At 44.7% G+C, this 21,372-nt stretch overlaps 2 long non-coding RNA genes and 1 pseudogene across 2 annotated transcripts; 1 reads left to right on the forward strand and 2 right to left on the reverse strand.

Moving 5' to 3' along the window:
• Nucleotides 1-796: 796 nt before the first annotated feature.
• On the reverse strand, nt 797-1,348 carry LOC116927791. Its single transcript, XR_004396766.2, has 3 exons — nt 1,062-1,348; nt 926-999; nt 797-862 (listed from the first exon to the last, which is right to left on the reverse strand). It is a non-coding gene; the product is annotated as an uncharacterized LOC116927791 (long non-coding RNA).
• A 16,263-nt stretch (nt 1,349-17,611) lies between these two features.
• Nucleotides 17,612-19,071, reverse strand: LOC116927804. Its single transcript, XR_006648965.1, has 4 exons — nt 18,958-19,071; nt 18,536-18,713; nt 18,032-18,473; nt 17,612-17,951 (listed from the first exon to the last, which is right to left on the reverse strand). It is a non-coding gene; the product is annotated as an uncharacterized LOC116927804 (long non-coding RNA).
• A 281-nt stretch (nt 19,072-19,352) lies between these two features.
• On the forward strand, nt 19,353-21,372 carry LOC116927494 (annotated as a pseudogene).

Genomic DNA, 21,372 nt, shown 5'->3' on the forward strand with positions numbered 1-21,372 from the left:
CATCGTGGTCGGGTTCATCAAATAGTGATGAATTGGGGGCGAATTCTAATGTTGGTGACGATGAATTTGTTTCTTTATCTGACTTTTTAGGAATTAATGCCTTAGCCCAAGTTTGCATCAGGCCACCTTCAGCTCTCATTGAAATTGCTCGATATTCTTTCAGCAAAATGGCAATTTTGCCGGGCAAAATTGGCCGGCCCCTGCATCGTTTTTGATTTCGTTCCATTTTTTAATGACGTCTTCTTGACAAGACTTTCTACTCTTAGTTCTCTCGAAAGCGCTAACATAGCCTTTAAAAAGAGACTGATATAGTTCGTTTTTGTTCATTATTTTCTTAATTGGTCAAGCAAACAAGGTGCTGACAATCACTTTGCTCTAACGATCCAGAAAAACTAAAAGAAATTTAGGAAGTTGCCAACATATCCCATTTGGTGGCGCTTGTGTAGTGCCTTGTGACGTCCCACTGTGAATACTCCCCCTACCCCCCTCGTCACAATTCGTCATACAAGGTGCACCCCCCCCCCCCCCCTCGGCTCGTGACGTCATATGTGAACGGCCCCTAAGTGTCAAATTTTTTCTCCAATTTTTGTATAATGGAAGAAGTTGTTCAATTTGTGTAATTTTTGTATACCGAAATTGAAAGCTTGAGATTTCCAATTCCAACACGTAGAAATTACAGTATTAATAAAAGAGTCTTAAAATTTTATTTTAAGGAGGCTGTATTTACACATGTTGATTTCTTTTTGATAGTATGTACATTAGACTATGATAATTGAGGTTTCTGCTGCAGGTTTCATGCTTGTTTTCTGGTTTGGTCTGGTTGTTAGTCTGGGAGACGGATTTGTAATCACCTTTGCATCTCCTGTAGAAAAACACATTTTATATAACAGTTGAATAGGTTTTTTGAGGAATAGTTGTTACTTACTGTGCTTTGTTTTACATCCAGACAAATTTTCAGTTTTGTCGACTAGTGCTTATGCTTCATTGGTTTCTGTGATGCTGAAAGCAAATTAGATCATTAATACATCGTAATTAAAATAAAAAACACGCTGCAAACTTACTGAGGAAGTATTGTCGGATTGCATTTTCAGCAACCCTCCACCTTTTGTAAGGACATAAATAGTCCAGCATGAAAGATCCTTTGATAACATCATGTGGAGCAAAATGTTTTTCACACAATTTGTCCCCAACAGTAATTCCGGCTGCTTTTTACTGCCAAGATTCCAAATGAGTTTTATTTACACCAAATGTGGAAACTTTCTGGTTTTCCTTGTCGTAAATAGCTTTGCAAATGAAACAAAATCCAACAAGTTTACCGACGCCGCCATGTTTTCTCAACTAGATTGATACTAACCGTCACTGAGCTAAAATTTGTTTTATTTTCGTTACCTAGATGGCGAAAAGAACGAATTTAAGATCTATTCCCATTGGCTGCTGGCAATTGACGTCACATGAAGAAAGTCTCCTCCCCTTTGAAAACTAGGACGTCTTCCAATGTAAAGAGCTCTTATGGCGTTGAGCAACCGTAACAACCCTGGCTATAGAGTGGTTCGTGGTTGCCATCTTGGATAGGTATTTCTCCCAGTTTAGTGCAACCTCACAAAAAAGCATTGGCAATTTTAGATAAATAGTGCCAACCAACTGTCAGTTTACAGATTATTTCTCATTCTCTTCTATGTAAAAAAAATAATGGGTAGGCCAACCAGTTTACGAAGTTCTTTCCACTAGTCCCAGAGTCTGTCGAGAAGAGTAGCAGAGGGACGGTATTGACAAAATTAAATCAGGTTCAAATGTAGCCCAAGGTTAATAACTAAACGTGGAACTTTGTGGAAAAAGTTTGATTCCCTCACCCTCTAAAGGCTGTATAGGTCAGTAACTGCTTCTTTGGCATTTCACGAAAGGTTATTGACCCTGTGTGGGGCTAAAAGAAAAGGGAAACCGATGATGTTGGGTATCGTTTGTCTACCTGGAACTACCTTCTTTTTTTCCAGTTGCCTCCATGTGAATCCAACTGTAAAACCTGTTGCTCAGGTAATATTTGAATTTCAAATCAGCCGTACCACAATCGTGAGACGAGCTTTTTCCAGATAAGTAAGAGGCCCAAAAAGTTGAATCGACCCATTGAACCTTTGTCCCCCATTCTAGTCAGTAACGTCAGAATATTCCCCTAGTCCATGTTACAACTAGTTGAATCGTCATGAGGTCATCAAGTCTCATTGGAACAGTGCTAATAGCTGTTATGGTAAGAAAACTCGTCAACACGTTTTTTGTTGCAAATTGACTTTGCAATCCCACACCCTCTCCCTCTTTTTTTTGACCGTCTCGTACCCCTCCTCCCACGCGCCACTTCTCTCTCTTCTCATCTAATAACCCTCTAATTTCGGCGCGCAGAAACAAGGAAAAAGAGGGTGGGGGAGGAAAGGGAAGAACGAAAGAGGAAAGGACAAGACAACTCGGGGGGGGCAGTCGCAAGCAAAAACTGGACCAAGAAGGTTGTCTCAGAAATCTAGGACAAATTACTCTTTTCCATTGTTAGCCTCCACTCTTTCAACAAATACAAAATTGTTTCCAGCCAGCAATCGTTCTTGTCATTCCCTACAATTTGGTGCATCGACCGGGAAGACAAAGAACGAAGTAGGTAGGAAATTTCCAGACCAAGAACGAGCGAAGCCAGCCACCACGCTGCTACCACGCCGCCACCACGCTGTCACCACGCTACAACCACGCCGCCATCACTGCTTCTAAATCACCGCCGTCGTTACTGCCACTAGATTTTCTCTGCCATCTTCTCCTCCAATGGTAGGAAGAGGACCACGCCGTCGAAGAACCGAAGCGGGCAAAAAGGCCGAAAAGGAGAGGCGAGCTAAGAAGCGCCAAATCGCAGCACAGCAACGCGACGAAGACATAGAGAAGCAGCTTTCCCAGCTGGAAGAGACGGAACTTCACCACCCACTCAACTATGGTAAATTTTAATCTTAACAGAAGAGAAAAACCAACAGATTCCGTCTAACTCCCCAGCCCATCCAGTTAAGCCCCAAGAACAGTGTCCGGCCATTGACTGGCCTGGACCTTCTACACGTGGTACACACCCGAATCGCCCCGAACCGGCTGAAACGAACCGCCCCGAATCTGGTTGTCCTGAACCCGATCACCCCGAACCAGCGAGACCAAATCGCCCTGAACCGGATCACCCCGAACCGAATCGCCTCGAACCGTTCCACCCCGTGCGTACTACTCACGAGTCTACAGCCTCGTCATCATCATACCAGTTGCGTTTAGCCGAATACCGGCGTGAACCAGGTAAACAGCGCCAACAAACACCAGCATACAACCGCATTCACCCTCACACTCCTTCCTCGTTGTGTTCAGTCGTTTACCGGCAGGAACCAACTTCGAATTCCCCGTCTACACCTCCCCACACTAGTGTTCAGCCGATAACCGGCACGAACCTAGCAGACCCCCCCCCCTCTCACACCTGCGTTCAGTCGTATATCGGCAAGAACCAGCTCCAAACTTCTTCTCTACCCAATCCTACACTACACTCCCGTCGCATACTGTAACTAACCTCTCCACCACCCACCCGACGTTGCGTTCAGTCGTTTATCGGCACGAACAAACGTTAGATCCTCCCTCTCACCCTACTTATACTAGCGCTCAGCCACACGCTGACCTGGATCAGCGCGGATCTCTATCGCAATCCGAAGTCTTCACTGACGACGAGGAAGACAATCTTCCCACTTTCCCACCCGAGTCTGACGAAGACGTCGCCACTACCCGTAAGGCTGAACCAGATCTACCAGCAAGTAGCCAAGCACCTAACAGCAACAACATAGCAGCCAGACGCATACTGCGGAAGACGGCGATTTCAACACGAAAACGTTGCAACACCGAAAACGTTAAGTGCCATCCGCCTCCACGTTCATCTCTCCTTAAGGATTTCATCCCCATCAAGTTGGTAGGCAAACGACGCTTCAATACCAGAGGCCTCCCGAGACCACCTCGTCACCGCGACAAAGACGCCGACACCCCAGCTGACTGCTTTGCTCTGGGACCAGCCAGACGGCGCTACTTGCCACCACACCTTCGAGAAGAAAGGGTCATCTTAACGAAGTCCATTACGCCCGGTACAGCCAGAAGATCGCAGAATTAATCCATCAATTGCATATAACTATAACTTTTTCACCCTGCCGCCATTACATGTGGGTTGACTGTCACATCAAGTCAATACATTTCTCTCGGAAGCCCATAAAGTCGTCGTTATTTAGCAATGGATGAAACAGACGCAAATGATAATCTAGAAAGGGAAAGCCCGGAAACCCTAAAACGTATGCGAACCACTGAGAAAACCCGTCTTTCGAAGATGATTACTCGAATATCCAATCACATGGAGGAGAGAGGCAGCAGAAAGGTACTTAGAGTGTACCGCAATCAACTGGCGGAAATTCTGCAAGAATGCAACTGTCTTAACAGCGCATACGCCAGCTCCCTGAAATCCGAAAACCGTACCGAAGAAGATGCGTGGCAAACCGAGCTAGACACACGAGCGAATGAGTGCTTCACGCTAATTGAGGCCCACCTGTTGAGTAGAGAAGATGAAGAATCAACCACTTCTGTCGCTTCCGCCCACAGCTCTCGCCATCACCCTAACGAAAGGAAACGCATGAACCCTATGCAACAGTCAACTCAAAACATTACAAGAGTTTGGCCCGCAGACACGATGGTGACAGACTTTAACCCACTAACCAAAGAAGGGGGCAGTGAATCCATCCTCACAACGAAGAGAGCCCGTAGCCTCAAGGATACCCTAACAGTTACGGTCTCCGACCTAGTCAACCCTGGCCCAGCCTCCGCTCCCGAAACACGCCGCGACCATACCACAGTTTCTGAACTCCCAGCAACGACATCCGCGTCCCTTCGCTGTCTAACCACCCCACATGGCCAACACGAGCGCGTTAACACTACCGTAGCACGTCACAATACAGAAGGGCACCACGCCTCGGAGATAGCCCTTGAACCACCGGTCTCGACACCCGCGATCTATCGCCGTCAGATGGCTTCAACAACAAAGGCTACGGTGAATACCTTCCCACGGCACCCAGTCATGACATCCGCGACATCTCATTATCAAGCAACCCAAGCCGCCGAAATTTTCGGGCCACCGCCTGTGAGTTATCCAGTAATTTCTGTCAATCAACAGACCAACGAGCCCACCCACCGTGCCATGAACACTGGGTCGGCCAGCCGAGATATCATCCAAGTCACCACGCAGACTTCTATTCCACGGCAGGTCAGCTTCATTCCAAACGAAGCTAGTGCAGACTATCACTCCGGCCAGCTCCGATCTTTCACCTCAAACCCACCAGCTAAAAGTTTAGACCTACCCGATAAAGACCAGCCGAGCAACCCCAACCACCAGTCGTTGGAAACACCAGACTCCTGGATTCACGCCCTTAATACACAGCGAGGTAGCACCGTGGGGCAAATGGCGTACCCCAAAACACCACAAATGTCCATCCAGACTTTCTCGGGGAATCCTCAGGAGTGGCCATCTTTTATAGCAAGTTTCAAAGTAATCATACATGATGCCTGTAGCTCCGACGTAGAACGTCTTTATCATCTGAGGAATCACCTCGCGCAAGAAATCCGTGATCGAATCGGCGAAGTTCTTCTTCACCCAGGGTTATATCAACACGCCTTGAAAGAGCTACATCGCAAGTACGGCAACCCGCAACTAGTCGCACAAGCATGTAGCGATAAACTACTCTCGCTCACTTCATTCAAGGAGGATGACCACAGGTCACTGAGAACGTTTAGTGCTAAGGTGCGAGGAGTTGTTGCTACGTTAAAATACGGGGGATACTCATCTCAGCTAGAGTGCTTTTCGACAATTCAACAACTATCGTCCAAACTGCCTCTTACTCTTCGAAAAAGTTGGGGGAAAAAGAGTTGGAGCCTCCAACCAAAGCTACCAACCCTCATAGACTTCGATGACTGGCTTCACGAAACGTACACGGAGGACTCAAGAGCGCAAATTAAAACCCAAAAAGAAACCGTTAAATCCCCACGCGATCGCCACAGTATCTTTGCCGTAACCTTCGAAGAATGCCCTGCAGGCTGTCGCGAACCCCACCGGCTGGAAAATTGCCAACGTTTCGACAACCTAACGGTAGACAAGAGAGCTGAATTTATCAAAAACAGGAAGCTATGCTTCAGATGTCTAAAAGGGAGCCATAGAAGCGTCGACTGTACACAAGATAAAGCTTGCCCAAAAGAAGGTTGCAAATACAGACACCACGTCTTACTCCATGGGGCCCCAGTAATATGGAAAGGAAACCGAGCATCACGTAACCACAACAGAGCGTCTTACGTAACTTCCAACTTCCGCGGCTCTACCTCCTCACACGCTAGCTATACCTACCTACCAATTGTACCAATACTCGTGTGTGCTAACGGGAAGGAAGTCCGTACCTACGGACTCTTAGACAGTGACAGCCGAGTAACACTTATCAGAGAAGACGTCGCAAAATCTCTGAAGCTAAAAGGGGAATGGGAGCAGTCGCAATTCCGAACCTTTCACGCCCAGGATCCACTAATCAGAGTACGAAAAGTACAGTTCACGATCACCCCACTGGACCGTAAAGAAAAATTCTACGTGGAAGAAGCATACTCCATAGACAAGCTGAACATCCAGGGTCGCGTGGTTCCACCAAACGAGTTAGCAGAATGGCCGCACCTAACACGCATCAAAGTACCAGAATTACCTGGCGCCGAAGTTACAGTTCTGATAGGTATGGAGCTCACCGACGCCCACGACGTAATAGAAATAAAAAGGGAAGTCAATCAGAAGAACGCACCTATGGCGATTCACACTCCCTTCGGTTGGTGCATCGTGGGGCAAATGCGCAAAAGACAAAAATCAAACACCCTCGATGTGTTCGCGACAACTCAAGACGAAAAGGTTGACTTTCAAACGACAGTTCAAAAATTCATCACCGGCGAAAAACTAAACACCCACCCCGACGTTAAGGTTCCCATATCTCCCAGAGACTAAGAAGCGCTAAGGAAAATCAACGCTTCAATAAGACACAACGGAGAAAGATACGAGATCGGCCTACCTTTCAAATCCTCTGAACCAGCACTACCCGACAACTACCATGCCGCTCTAAGACGGCTTTACACCCTCGAAACTAAATTCCGATCAGACCCCACGTTTACCGCCAGATACGCAGCTAACATGAAAGATTATGTCACCTTAGGGCACGCCAAAGAACTCAGCAAAGAAGACATAAACTCTACCAAACCGGGAAGATCTTTCTACCTGCCCCACCATGGGGTGGTAAACCCGAGGAAACCACATAAAGTCAGAACAGTCTTTGATGCCTCGGCAAGGTGCAATGGCGTATCTCTTAACGACCGACTGCTTAAGGGTCCCGACCTTTTAACCAACCTAGTGGGTATTCTCATTCGTTTCAGACGATTCAAGATCCCAGTAACCGCAGATATCGAAAAGATGTTCCATCAAGTAAAAGTATCTCCGAAAGACCGCCCTGCCTTAAGATACCTCTGGCGGGAACCAGGCTCTTTATATCCACCCAAGGTTATGGAAATGCAAGTACAAATCTTTGGAGCGGTCTCGTCGCCAACCATCTGCTCGTTCGCCCTTCGTAAAACAGGAATAGATAACGAGCACGAATTCCCCGGAGTAACCAACAAAATCATCAACCACTTTTACGTCGACAACTATATGGACTCCTTCGACAACCGCGTAGACGCGATCCAAACCTGCAACCAACTAAGGCAGTGCCTACTCCGCGGCGGTTTTAAGCTGACCCAATGGATCTCGTCGGACAAAGAAACCCTAGCATCACTTCCAGGCTCCCTGCTAGCTAAACCGACTCTTAATCTAGATTTGGACGATCTCCCCACGGAACGAACCCTAGGTCTTCAGTGGAATTGCCAGTACGACACATTTGAACTACACATCGAAGTACCAGAAATAGGTAAAACCAAAAGGGAGCTCCTGAGATCAGTAGCCAGCGTCTTCGATCCGTTAGGATTCCTAGCCCCAGTCATGTTCTCAACCAAACAACTCTTACGAGACGCATGGGAGAACTCAACTTCATGGGATGATCCGCTCGAGGAGAATCTTTTGAGTCGTTGGAGGCAATGGAATATCTCCATCTGATTCTTAACCCAAATCAACCTTCCACGGTGCTTCAAGTCCACGTCCGACTCCCCAACCAACACACAATTGCACGCATTTTCCGACGCATCAGAGAACGGTTACGGTGCAGTCGTTTACATCAGAATGGAGTTCTCAGAACGAGTCGAAACCGCCTTCGTCTGCGCGAAATCAAGAATTTCACCAAAAAAACCATGCACGATTCCCCGCCTTGAGCTTAACGGAGCTCTTATGGCTTACCGGCTAGTAAATACAGTCAAAAGGGAGCTCGATGTTCCCCGAGAAAAAGTTATTAACTGGACAGACTCTACCACCGTACTACCATGGATATTTTCAGAACACTGCCGATATAACTCATAGGTGGCCAACCGCGTAGGTGAAATATTAGAAGACGGAAACGTCAATCGATGGATGTACGTCCCAAGCAAAGAAAACCCCGCAGACGACTGCTGTCGTGGATTAGAACAGGAGATCTTAAACACAATGCACCGCTGGTTTCAAGGTCCGAACTTCCTACGGCAGTCCCAAGAAGAGTGGCCAAAATTTCCCGACCCACACATGCTCAGCCCGCACCAATTAGACCCCGAACTCAAAGTAACGGGTAACAAATCTCACTCTTTATGGGTCGGGGCAATAGGGGAGCCAGAGGTTAATGTTTTCGAGAAACTAATGATAAGAAGATCGTCACTAAACTTAATAATTCGCTCGACAGCGCTCATTAAACGCCTCTTTCGTCCCCCTACTACAACAATCAAAAAGGGCTTCTTGGTTACGCCATCAGAAACCGAAATTTCTACAGCAAGGCAATTCTTGGTCAAACTAGCACAGAAAGCCTTCTTCTCAAAGGAAATAAAGTCTATAGAAGACTACAAACCTCTACCCGAAGACTCTCGCCTCGTTCAACTCTCCCCCTTTTTGGATAACGACGGGATCCTACGTGTCAGCGGCAGAATCCAACGTGTAAAATCTCCATACTCAGTGAAACATCCAATCCTGCTGCATCCCGACCATAGACTTACCACTCTGATAATCGAGAAACTCCATGATGACCTAGCACACGCCAAAACAGAATATATGTTGAGTAACCTACGTTCCACCTACTGGGTCCTGCGAGGAAGAACAACGATAAAAAAAACGATCAGCAGCTGTTTAGTATGTCGACGAAGGAACGCAAAGCCTGTAGCACCGTATATGGCGGCACTCCCCGTCTCTCGCCTGCAGACTTTCAACCCTGCGTTCACACACACTGGTATCGATATGTTCGGTCCATTCCCCGTAAAAATGTTTCGGCGCCAACTAAAGCGCTACGGCATCCTATTCACGTGTATGACTACAAGAGCAGTACACTTAGAAATGACCGAATCTATGGAGATGGACTCCTTCCTTCGGGCGTATAGTCGTTTCATCGTACATAAAGGAAAACCGTCCCACTGTTATAGCGACAATGGAACCAATTTTACCGCCGCAGAGAAAGAAATTAAAGATGGGATCGCCAAATGGAACAATGAAGAATTCATAGGGAAGGCCACCGCCGAAGGTACTACTTGGCATTTCAACCCCCCGTACGCACCACACTTTGGAGGCGCCTGGGAGAGCCTGATCCGATCAGCCAAAACAGCGCTCGTTGCGGTCCTACACGGGCAAGCTACTACTGATGAGGTCTTGAGAACCGCACTCATATTAGTAGAAGGCCTATTGAACAGCAGACCCTTAACTCACGTAAGTGTCGACCCAAACGAACCAGAAGCACTAACCTACCACTTGCTAATCGGGCGTGCCAACCCGTACATACCTTTAAACATCGTCGACGACAGTGACATAAGTTCACGCCAACGTTACAGAGCTGCTCTCGCTTTGGCAAAGCAATTCTGGCGTCGATGGTTAAGGGAGTACTTACCTCGACTGATTGAGAGAAGAAAGTGGCTGGAGCACAGAAGAAATATTAAGGTCGGAGATATCGTCATCGTCGTTGATTTAAGATCACCAGAAGGACACTGGCCACTAGGAAAGATCACGAAGGTCCTCCCCGGTCCCGACGACATAGTACGCTCAGCAATGGTAGCCACTCAACACGGGGAATACCATCGACCAGTCACCAAGCTGTGTTTATTAGAAGAAGAGAGCAGGAGGAACGAGCCTCAAGCAGAAGACCGGTCGTAAGACCATTACCCCCCCCTTCCTTTTATATCTCTTATATCGACTTAGTTTTTGGAAAGAGGGTTGTCTGTTTCTTCGTTGTTTCCATATCCGCAGGCTTTTTTTTTTTGACATTATCGTCAGTTTTTTTAATGCCAGAACGTGTCTTAATTTTTGTTATAACACCAATCATCTTGTGCTTCTATTTTTTAACTGATGACTATGGTACCACATAACTAATGGGGAACATTCCGAAAACTTCAGCTACGTCGGATCCCGACTACGTCTACACGGGTGTTCGTTCAGGATCACAGTCGTTTTCTATCCAGAAAACGGGGTCGGCCATGTTCCAAATTGACTTTGCAATCCCACACCCTCTCCCTCTTTTTTTTTACCGTCTCGTACCCCTCCTCCCACGCGCTACTTCTCTCTCTTCTCATCTAATAACCCTCTAATTTCGGCGCGCAGAAACAAGGAAAAATAGGGTGGGGGAGGAAAGGGAAGAACGAAAGAGGAAAGGACAAGACAACTCGGGGGGGGCAGTCGCAAGCAAAAACTGGACCAAGAAGGTTGTCTCAGAAATCTAGGACAAATTACTCTTTTCCATTGTTAGCCTCCACTCTTTCAACAAATACAAAATTGTTTCCAGCCAGCAATCGTTCTTGTCATTCCCTACATTTTTTGTAACAATTTTTGTAACACCCATTACAAAAATTGTTCACTTTCATTCGTTTCCCACCAAAAATACTAAAATTGCCAATGCTTTTTGGTTTCAGGTTGCACCAAACTGGGAGAAATACCAATCCAAGATGGCAACCTCGAACCACTCTGTATCTATAATACTAGATATTTGGTCATGTAAGAGTATGGTCGGTTGCATTGGCTTTACTTGTTCTGGAGTATTGAAAACATATGAGCCGTTCAGGTGCTTTCTAGCAATTAGACAAGTCAAAGGGAAACATACTGGTGAAGCAATTCTCAATGAATATTGTAACAGATTCGCTGGGTTTAAGGGATGTATTCAGTCATAGACAGCTTACACGACACACACACACAGCATTACACAGTAACAGCACTGACAGCACTAACAACTAGTCTGAATCACTACATTGGACTGCTCCTCTGGCCGGTCATAGACGGGCTTTTGAGTCCTCTGACATCCGGCCAGAGTGGCAAAGTCCATTGACATCGCACATTTGCATCTCTTAGCATCCGGCGCTAAGCGACAAAGTACATTGGCGCTACATCCCCCCTCCTACCTACTGACATGGGTTCCCTAAACTGGATAATAAACCCCACAAGGCATAACAAATAGAGTCCCCCATGTTTTCTACTTTAACATTTGATAAAACTAATCCGGGTTAAACACCAATATTCAAACGACTGCATTCGGGTCGGGCTGGCCTTGATCCTCTTCTTTCTCCTTCCTCTTCGAAGGATCTCCTGCCCGGGCTAGCTCGTCCCTCAGTTCTTGAATCTGGCGCTGTAGGTCTTGCACCTTGTCAAGGCCTACCGCCCCGACTGCCGGCTTCTCGCGCTCTCTACGCGCATCCTCGTACCCCCTCTCATAGGCTGTTTTTACGGCATCTGCGTGAAGTCTCGCCTCCTCCAGGAATTCTTCACACGATTTAATGCCCAACACGTAAAGCCTCTCGTAGAGAGCCGGGCTCAATCCCCTGAAAAGGTGGTCTATGCGCACCTCTTCGGCCATGTCTGGCTGAACCATGCGACACATATCCATAACATCATGGTAGTATTCCGTGATGTCTTCCTCCTTCCCTTGGACCCGCATGCGCAGCTTCCTTTCCGTCTGCCGCTTCAGGTTTACCGCCACGAACTGCTTCAGGAAAAACGTCTTGAGCCCACGCACCTCTCTGTAGTGTGCTGGCTCGTCCTCAGTTCCGGCTACTTGGACCTCCCGGTCCTCCCAGTGCTCTGGGCGTGCGTTTCTCGCCTCAAGGCCTACAATACATTTGTAGGCAGCACCCTCGAGCGAAACATCAATAGCCCTTGCAAGATCGTTATTCGACCAACGATTATGGCGACCAATCCTTTCGAACCGGTCTATCCACTCCATTGCGTTTTCCTTTGGCGTGCCCCGGAACTTTTCCGGCTCCTTGTAGTGGAACATTGGGCGTTCCGCCATGTCTTCCTCCTCTTCCAAAAACGGATCCCACTCGAGTTCAGGATCTTCCAGAGACTGTCGGCTTGGCGATCCACCTACGCTGAATCCGCCGCGTCCCTGTCTCTTCGTTGCCGCTTCCTGTGGAGTACTAAACGCTCTAGGCCGTAGGCCTTCGCGCAGGCTCCTTCTTTCCAAGCCCACCCCTCGCTGCTCGTCGTTCCTCGCTTCCAACGGCTGTCCGCTGTCGCTACCCGACGATCTGTTGATGACCCCGGAGGTATCGGCTTCCACGCTAACTATGCGTTTCCTGTCGGCAGCGCCTTCCGCCCACGCCGACCCCTGCCACACCTCTCGGTTTCCAGTCACCGACCCCTGCGTTCCGAGCGAATTTGGGTCGTACGACTTCCTCCGCTGCTCGTCGATCCTTTCCTGGACACTGGAGACTGACACCTGCGGGATAAGCGACTCGCGGTCGTCGAACTCCGCCTGACGCGTGCGTGATCCCTGATCACGATCGACGACCCGCACTTCCTGCCGCTTCTCGTTACCCGCCCCGGTACGTGCGTTAACCCTTCCTTCGTTCCCTACCTCACGAGCCCCCTCGTGCTGCTTACGTGCAGCTACGGACTCGTATTCCCCTTCCGTCACAGCACCCCCTGCTTCCGGATTCCCAGAATCCTGGCAGCTCTGTGCGTCCTCGAATTCCTCGCCCCGTGGCTCGGAATCAGACTGGAATTGTGACGGATCTGGAACCTCCCGCGGTAGGGAAACTTCCCTGGACAACCACGTACCTTTCTGTCCCAAAGTGAGGTCACTCACTTCTCCAGGAGGGCCTCTCGAACGGCCCTTTGACCGAGCTGAAGCAGCGCTTGCTGCCTGCAATCCTGTTGAAGATCGTGCTAGAGGTGTTGCCGCCCTAAAACCCGAGTAATAGGTCTGAATCCCCTTGGCGGCCTCTTCAGCTGCTCGTCTACGGCTCCTTTCCCCAGCGTCTATTATCACACCTCTCCCGTGGGACATTCACACGAGGATCCGCTGCGATCCCACTTCCCAAATACACGCTCTCCCAGACCGTTGCTGTGGTCTCGTGCCCGGAAATAAATTGCCGAGTTCGATTTCCAGAGACCCCTCACAGCGAACGCCTACCTGAGTTAAAACGTGTACCTGATCAGTGAACAACGCAGTAGCATCTCCACCATGTAACAGATTCGCTGGGTTTAAGGGATGTATTCAGTCATAGACAGCTTACACGACACACACACACAGCATTACACAGTAACAGCACTGACAGCACTAACAACTAGTCTGAATCACTACATTGGACTGCTCCTCTGGCCGGTCATAGACGGGCTTTTGAGTCCTCTGACATCCGGCCAGAGTGGCAAAGTCCATTGACATCGCACATTTGCATCTCTTAGCATCCGGCGCTAAGTGACAAAGTACATTGGCGCTACAATATGAAGATGTCATACAGGAGTGGGAAATTCCAGTTTCAAAGGTAAATCAATAATTTCAGACTAGTTTCTCAAAGACCAAGGAAAATTACTACAGATTTGTCTTGTTAGATCGTTCCAGTCGTTACTGACGGAGGAAGTAACATAATACTCGCGTATAATATTCAATTCCCAACCAATCAGTCTGAAACTCTCACTCAGTCATCGGTTGAACAAGTCGAGCGCTACGAGCCTGATCCCAATCCCTTAATCAATATCCCAGATAGCGAACGTATGGTGGACATTGAAATTGAGCTTGACGACGATAGTTCTTTGTGGGGTAGAATTGATGATATTCAGTTATCATGTCAAGAAATGGAAGAGGTTTTCCATCAGATGAATGAAGAAGAAGAACTAGAAATGACGGAGGTTGAAAAGTCGTTGCAAGATAGTTTCTTTGACGTTGGTAGAAGCAACCATGACTTTATGCATTCGCAACATGTTCTTCTATCGACACACCTTCGTTCGCATTGTATTGCACATTTATTACAACTTGTCATCAAGGATGGGCTCAAAGCAATCAGCGTAAGAATACTATTTGTTACATTTATAATACAATTATAGGCTAATTCAGAAATTCTTTTAGAGTGCTGTAGTCGATGCCATGGCATTAATAGTCGATGCAAAGCTTTAAGTATCATTGGTGCGGTGCGAAGAAGTGTGAATGACAACGAAATCGTGTATAATGCAACAAAATTACATTTTTCAGCCAAAAATGCTACACGATGGAATTCTCAATATTACGCAATGAAGGGTCTGCTATGGATATTAGAAATCGACCCCTTGATTCAGACTAAGTTATATGCTACAAAAGACAAATCACATCGTCTGACGAGCAGGATGATTGCTATTCTGAAAGAGTTGGTCCTGATTTTAGAGCCTTTTCAAGAAGCTACAGATGATCTACAGGCCGATTACGAGACACTTGGCAACGTAATCCCTGCTTATTTGGACCTACTTAATAAAGTTAGTTTGACACGGGAGGAAGACGACGGAACTGTTATCAAGAATCGAAAAAGCCCTTTGGCCGGAAAAGTTCATCACTGTGCAGATCTGGCTGAGGCTCTGAAAAAATCGCTTGAATCTAGAATGTCATTTGTCTTACAAGACACTTTTTATGTGCTAGGTAAAAAACTGAGTGTTATTCAGACTTAATTATTTTCATGTGCATTAAATTTGACTTTTCCAAAGGTGCCATTCTAGATCCCCGTTTTAAGAAATGCTGGATCTCTACAACTTCAATGTCAGAGTACGCTCTCCTAGATAGCGTCAGATTTGAACTGACGTCAAGATATTGAAACCTGAAGGACGGCGAAAATGCATCTCGCAGTCGCCTTGACTGAATGAGGAAGAAGGAGCGACTAATAAAGAAAGTGGTCCAACACCCAGCAAGAAAAAACGCAATTTGTACAGCACAATCAATGCTACAGAAAGGCCCCCTTCAGCTGGAAGTTCTCAAATTCTCGAAGAATTCGAAGTCTATCTGAACGAGAAAACCATCCCTATGGAACAGGAGGATATTTCTGGTGTCGTAACACCAACAAGATCACTTAAATATTGAAGTCAAAATGCTCATCGTTTTCCTTACTTTTCATGTGTTGCTAGAGATATCTATGGTTGTCCAGCGTCATCCGCCAGCATTGAAAGAGTTTTCAGTACTGCCAGTGATATTTTAACGTTAAAGCGAATGCGAACTAAAGCTGGGTTGTTTGAAAAGTTACTTCTTCTCAAACATAATTCAAAGTTGATCAATAACCCTGTTGAATCTCATTGAACTCAATCCATTAATGATTGATCAGTTAATATTTAATAAACAGAACTGGACCACCCAAAAAAGAATAAAAAATTTCTTTACTTTTTTTAAATTACTGTTCACAAATTCACCAGATATTATGCGTAGCTTCACTAGCTTGACTAAGTAAACAAAAAAAAGGTCGTAGAAAAGAAAAGTATTTGTATTTTATTTTATTTTATTTGGCCTTTTTTACTTTTCAAATAAATATTAAAATACTGTATTTTATTTGGTATTTTTGAAAAACCCGAGAAATTGTATTTTCCAACCCCAGTATTTTAAGATAAATTTATTTTATTTTAAAAATACGTTAATTTTCGTCAAATACAGAACACTGATTTAATGTAAAACAGTTAATTAGATTATTATTTAAAATGGATCTAGTACTTTTACCTGTTATTAAATGATAATATTTTAAGGTTTGTTTATTCAATGCTTAAAGTTACGATTGTATAATTGGTTAGCTCAGTGTAGGGCTCGGCCTGATCAGATTCTAATCGGGGACATCGCTAGGCTTCCCCGATTTAAATGTATCGGGAAAGTTCGGTGCGGGAATTTCTTTTTTGAGTTCGGAACGGTGCTATAATCGGTCCTGCACCGAAAGCACCGCTTCAGCCATAGGGTGTTAGTCTTACCAGTGACCTTGCGTTCTGATAGGCCAACGACAATCACGTGACTAGGTCACATCTGGTTCTTGTTGGCTGCAGGCCAACTGCAAATTTAGATCACTATTCATTGATAATTGCTAGAGGCGGTATCCTAATATCCCTATCTTTGAAATAGAGACTTATAATTAGCATAGAAAGATTTGTCGTCATTAGACGAATTTAACCATACCTAGTTTATGGGGATACAAGTTATGTCTTGAGGTAGTAAATCCACTTTGAAAATCCACTATCCTACTACTATCCACTAATTACCTTTCGTGATCGCTAAAGCGACCACTCCGGTTATTAATAATTGTACAGCGGAACTTTCCGCTCGACTCTAATGGTGATTTCAAAGATTCATGTATCGTTCAATTCCGATGCTGCGAATATGGGGTTTGTTTGGCCATTATAAAATCAGCTGAACGTTGAATGGTTTGACCGATGACCCGCTTGTTGCACTGTATCCATAGATAAACCCCTTGTTACAGCCAACGACGGAGCCGCACCACGTGTTGAGTGTGCGCTAAAAACCGATGTATCAATTGCCGCTAGTTTTAAGAAGGACTTGATCCAGCGGGCGATCGTATTCCCAGTTGCTGCACCGTAAATGTAATTCAGAGAAATGAATAATAGCCCATCCTGATCCTGCAGTCGATTGGTTTGAGTACGGACTATCTATGACCGTAGCATCGCCACTGGGTACGCGGTGGAATCGGGGCAAGTGGCCTCGAAAAGGATTGAAGCGGACCACTTCGTTGTTCTTTCCTTGGTTTCGATTGGGCGAAGCGAACCGAGTCCCCGACGAAGCTGACAGACGAGAATGTAATGGCGGCCAGATCCGAGACCCTTAATAATGATGCCAGGCCGAGAAGAGTAGACAATTTACCCGCTAGTGTAAGTACGGGGAATACGCGTTATCATCCATTTGCGATATAAAACGAATCACATCACTAGGGTCCCATGTTGATCCGTACTTTGGCGTAGGTGGTCTACGGTTATAGCATTCCTTGCCTATTAGCACACTTACGTCCATTGGACGTCTTAATTGCGTCCATTCCTTCTGACCTGGACGTCCGAGGTGGACGTCCATAGGGAATGTGGAACGTGGAAAGGATGTTTAATAATGCATTTATTTGGTCCACCACTGGAAGTAAATCTAACCATAGCGTTTACAAATAAATTAGAATTAATTCTTTCAGAAATCAGTTTTAAATTACCATTTATTTGACAAAAACATACAAATAGTTCTCATTCTACAAATACGCATACATGATACGCAAATGATACACATCAAACGCTAGCCACCGGATAACAGGTGTATCAGTAAAGAATTTCCTTGTATGATTCTTGTGGTGTTGGCTGCACTGTAATCGACGGTGTTGGCTGCACTAAAATCGACGGTGTTGGCTGCACTGCAATCGACGTTGTTGGCTGCACTGCAATCGACGGTGTTCGCTGCACTGCAATCGACGGTGTTGGCTGCACTGCAATCGACGTTGTTGGCTGCACTGAAATAGACGGTGTGGGCTCTCAAACAGACCATCAAACAGTGACTGGCAAACCATTTGAAAGTCTGCTTCACCCCCATCCCCCAAAAAAAATATATAAAAGTTAGATGGTGACAATCTTACAAAAATGTTAAAACCTACGTACCGAAACTGATCCTGTCCTGGATTGGAATAGCTTTAGTTTCATTCAAGTTGCATTGTAATTTTTCTTGATTTTGGAAATTTCGATTTCCAAGAACTCTAGGTTGAATTTTTGTTTTAAGAAGACATCCATATGGATAAATTTCAATTAGGAAAAAAGAGCCGATTCTCTCTCATTTCCTTATCCGGTAGAAATAACATGGGATTAGAAAGATACTAACATTTCTGACGAAAAGGAATAAAATTTTAAACTTACCAGTTACCAGTGATAAACTACTGAATTCCCGCTGGCGGACCATTTCTTGGTTCGTTGTCGACATCGATTTTATCTTGATTTTATGCTAAACATTTGCTTCGGTATTTATCTGGCATTCCCTTCATTATTTTCCTTGTATCATTTTCCATCTAAAATTTGTTTGGCTTACGGGAACCGGTTTGAATACCCTCTAGAAAAGAAAAACGTTATTGTTTACAATTACAATTTTGAACTAAACCAAATTTGGAATACATATCAAACACGGTTGTAGTAATTATTGAATGCGGAAGACCATGTTTTTGTATCGATCCTTTTTTTGGTTTTCTTCCCAGTTTACAAGGGCCATAACTTTGATCGAAAAAACTGATTTCCAAGTACGTTGTAAACAGTCACCAACAGACGCCCCTCCTAGTGAACGGATTATCCTGACCTATAAAGACAAGATAATGAATTGTATCTTCAAAAATCAGAATCTATGCCTGCAAAGTAAGGTAACCATTAGCTAGTTGTCAGGTAAATCAACGTTAATTTTTAATCATCGCGTGGTCAACAAATGAATTTCAAACATGAAGAAACAAGGAATTGAACAAATTACCCATACAATTATAGAAATATTTCAACTCTGAAGCTTGAATTACAAAACTAAAATGAAATGAAATGAAATGTTAACTTACTATTTCAGCTAAAGGCGCAAGAAAACCACGGTAATATAAATATTTAACGATCAGCAGGCCAAATGTTAATCAGCCATAAACCTTATGGAACAATTTCACAATGTCTTAGTCTGCTGAATTCTCGTCAAACTACTTAACACGCTAAAAGAAGGAAGTATACACTGTTGCAAATAATTTTGTAATTGTTCCATTTCGATATCCATGAATGATGATCCGAGCAATACATTGGTGATTTACGTCTATAATATTCTAAATCAAATTAAAATTTGAATCAATTTTTATATTACTGATGCTTCATTTACATACCTTATGTTTTTTTGTTTGGGCAACGATCTTTCATAAAATAATCCGGCAACGTACTTCATGTGTTTTAATTATTTAGACCTGTACACCAACGAGCCAGACAGCTCCGATGATGGGTATGCTGAGGACACACAGGAAAGTGAAGATGATTTTGACTCCACAAGTGATTCTTCATTTGATGAATTTGAAAATGATGCATTTGATTGGTCAGTTTATGACAAAGAAGAAATGAATTCAGAGAGTATTGAAGATGAGAACGAATTTGAATCCATTGTCAAACAAAGTTTAATCCAATGGGTGGTGGATTGCAATATCCCCTCGGCGTCACGTTAGCAATTTACTTAAGAGACTTCATCGTTGGGCAAATTTTACATTTTTACCACTGGATTCAAGAACACTCTTGTCCTCCAAACGAGGAAAACTTCAATTAACGGATATGCCACCAGGGAAATACCAGCATTTTGATGTTGCAGCAGCCCTTTTAAATGTTCTTGAGGCAATGGCAGCTGCTGGGAAGGAAATCCCCAGTGTGCTTTGCATTCTGGTGAATATTGACGGTTTCCCGTTATCGAAAAGCAGTTCGAGTGATTTTTGGCCAATTCTTTTCAAAGTACTAGGTGAGTTGTTTTGCTTAATGTATCAGAAATAATTAATTGAATAATTGGCTGGAATGATAATAGATTAGTTCATGAAACAATAATAAAATTGAATTGTATTTTTTTCGTATAGGTTGGGACGATATATTGGTAGGTGGTATATACCACGGTGCCAAAAAGCCCACCAACGTCAACGATTTTTTTTCTTCTTTCCGTGACGATATCGTAAGACTGCCAACTCATGGATTACAATTTCGTTGAAAAAAAAAATGATGTGGTGCTTAGTGGCCTCTGTTACGATGCCCCTGCCACGACGTTTGTGATGAATATCGCCACCCACAACGCATACTATGGTTGTAGAAAATGCACAACCAGAGGCGTATGGGTGGGAAACATCGTAACTCATCATAGTCAACGAAAAACTGGTGGCCGCGTAACTTTTCCTGAACTCGATGCACCTTTGAGAACCGACGACTCCTTCCGAAAGCGCCTACAACTAAAATATCACCACAAGGATGGCTGTAAGTCAATAATCGAAGACGTACTAGATGATCTTATTGCACTTGTCGTGTTGGACTACATGCATCTAGTGTGCATCGGAGTCCGAAAAAAGTATTTGAATACGTGGGTCTCGGGAAAGTCTAATAAACATAGGTTTTCTGATCAAACTATAAAGAAAATATCTGCCTATTTAGTTGCAATCGGGGAATACATCTCAAACGTTTTTCCTAGAACACCCAGGCCCCTTCATGGGTTGCCACGTTGGAAAGCAACAGAGTTCCGACTAGATTTGCTGTATGTTTGCCCGGTTGCGTATAAACCATTTTTGAGTTCCGATAGGTACAATCATTTGATGTTACTACATGTCGCTATAAAAATTCTTGTAAACGGGGAAATGTGCAAAACTTACGCGACTTACACTGAGTCTCTGTTGAAACTGTACGTCACTTGGAGTGCGCAGTTGTACGGCGCTAAATATGTCACTTTTAATGACCATAACTTGATACATTTGGCGAATGATGTTCGGAAGCATGGAAACCGGATGAATTCAGCGCTCTTCCCCTTTGAAAACAAACTTCAAAAAATGAAGAATTTGTTGCGAAAAAGTAAAAAGCAACTACAACAAATAGTCCGGCGATTACAAGAAATCGACAGAGCTAAAAGCAACCAAAAAAGAATTTCAGGGAATTCTAGCTCATTCAAAAATGCTGTGCTGTCAGCGTCATTCTCTGAAAGTTGTGTTTTCCTGGAGAATAAGGAGGTTTTTATGATAGAAAATATCGTCAAACATAATGAACGGGTTTATTTAGTTGGGAGAAGATTTTTGAAAAAGGAAGACATGTATATCTACCCCTTACGGTCTTCTTTAGACTAATTGGTATCAAAATTGTCTCCTCATCTCGAATCTGTTCCCCTAACTTCTGTAATGTGTAAAGCATTTTGCATTCCAATTACGATACTTCAAAACGGATCATTCTTTACATGCCCACTTGTAAATCACTGTCTTTTTCAATAA

Source organism: Daphnia magna, linkage group LG7 (assembly GCF_020631705.1).
Source record: "Daphnia magna isolate NIES linkage group LG7, ASM2063170v1.1, whole genome shotgun sequence".
Taxonomy (NCBI): Eukaryota; Metazoa; Arthropoda; class Branchiopoda; order Diplostraca; family Daphniidae; genus Daphnia; species Daphnia magna.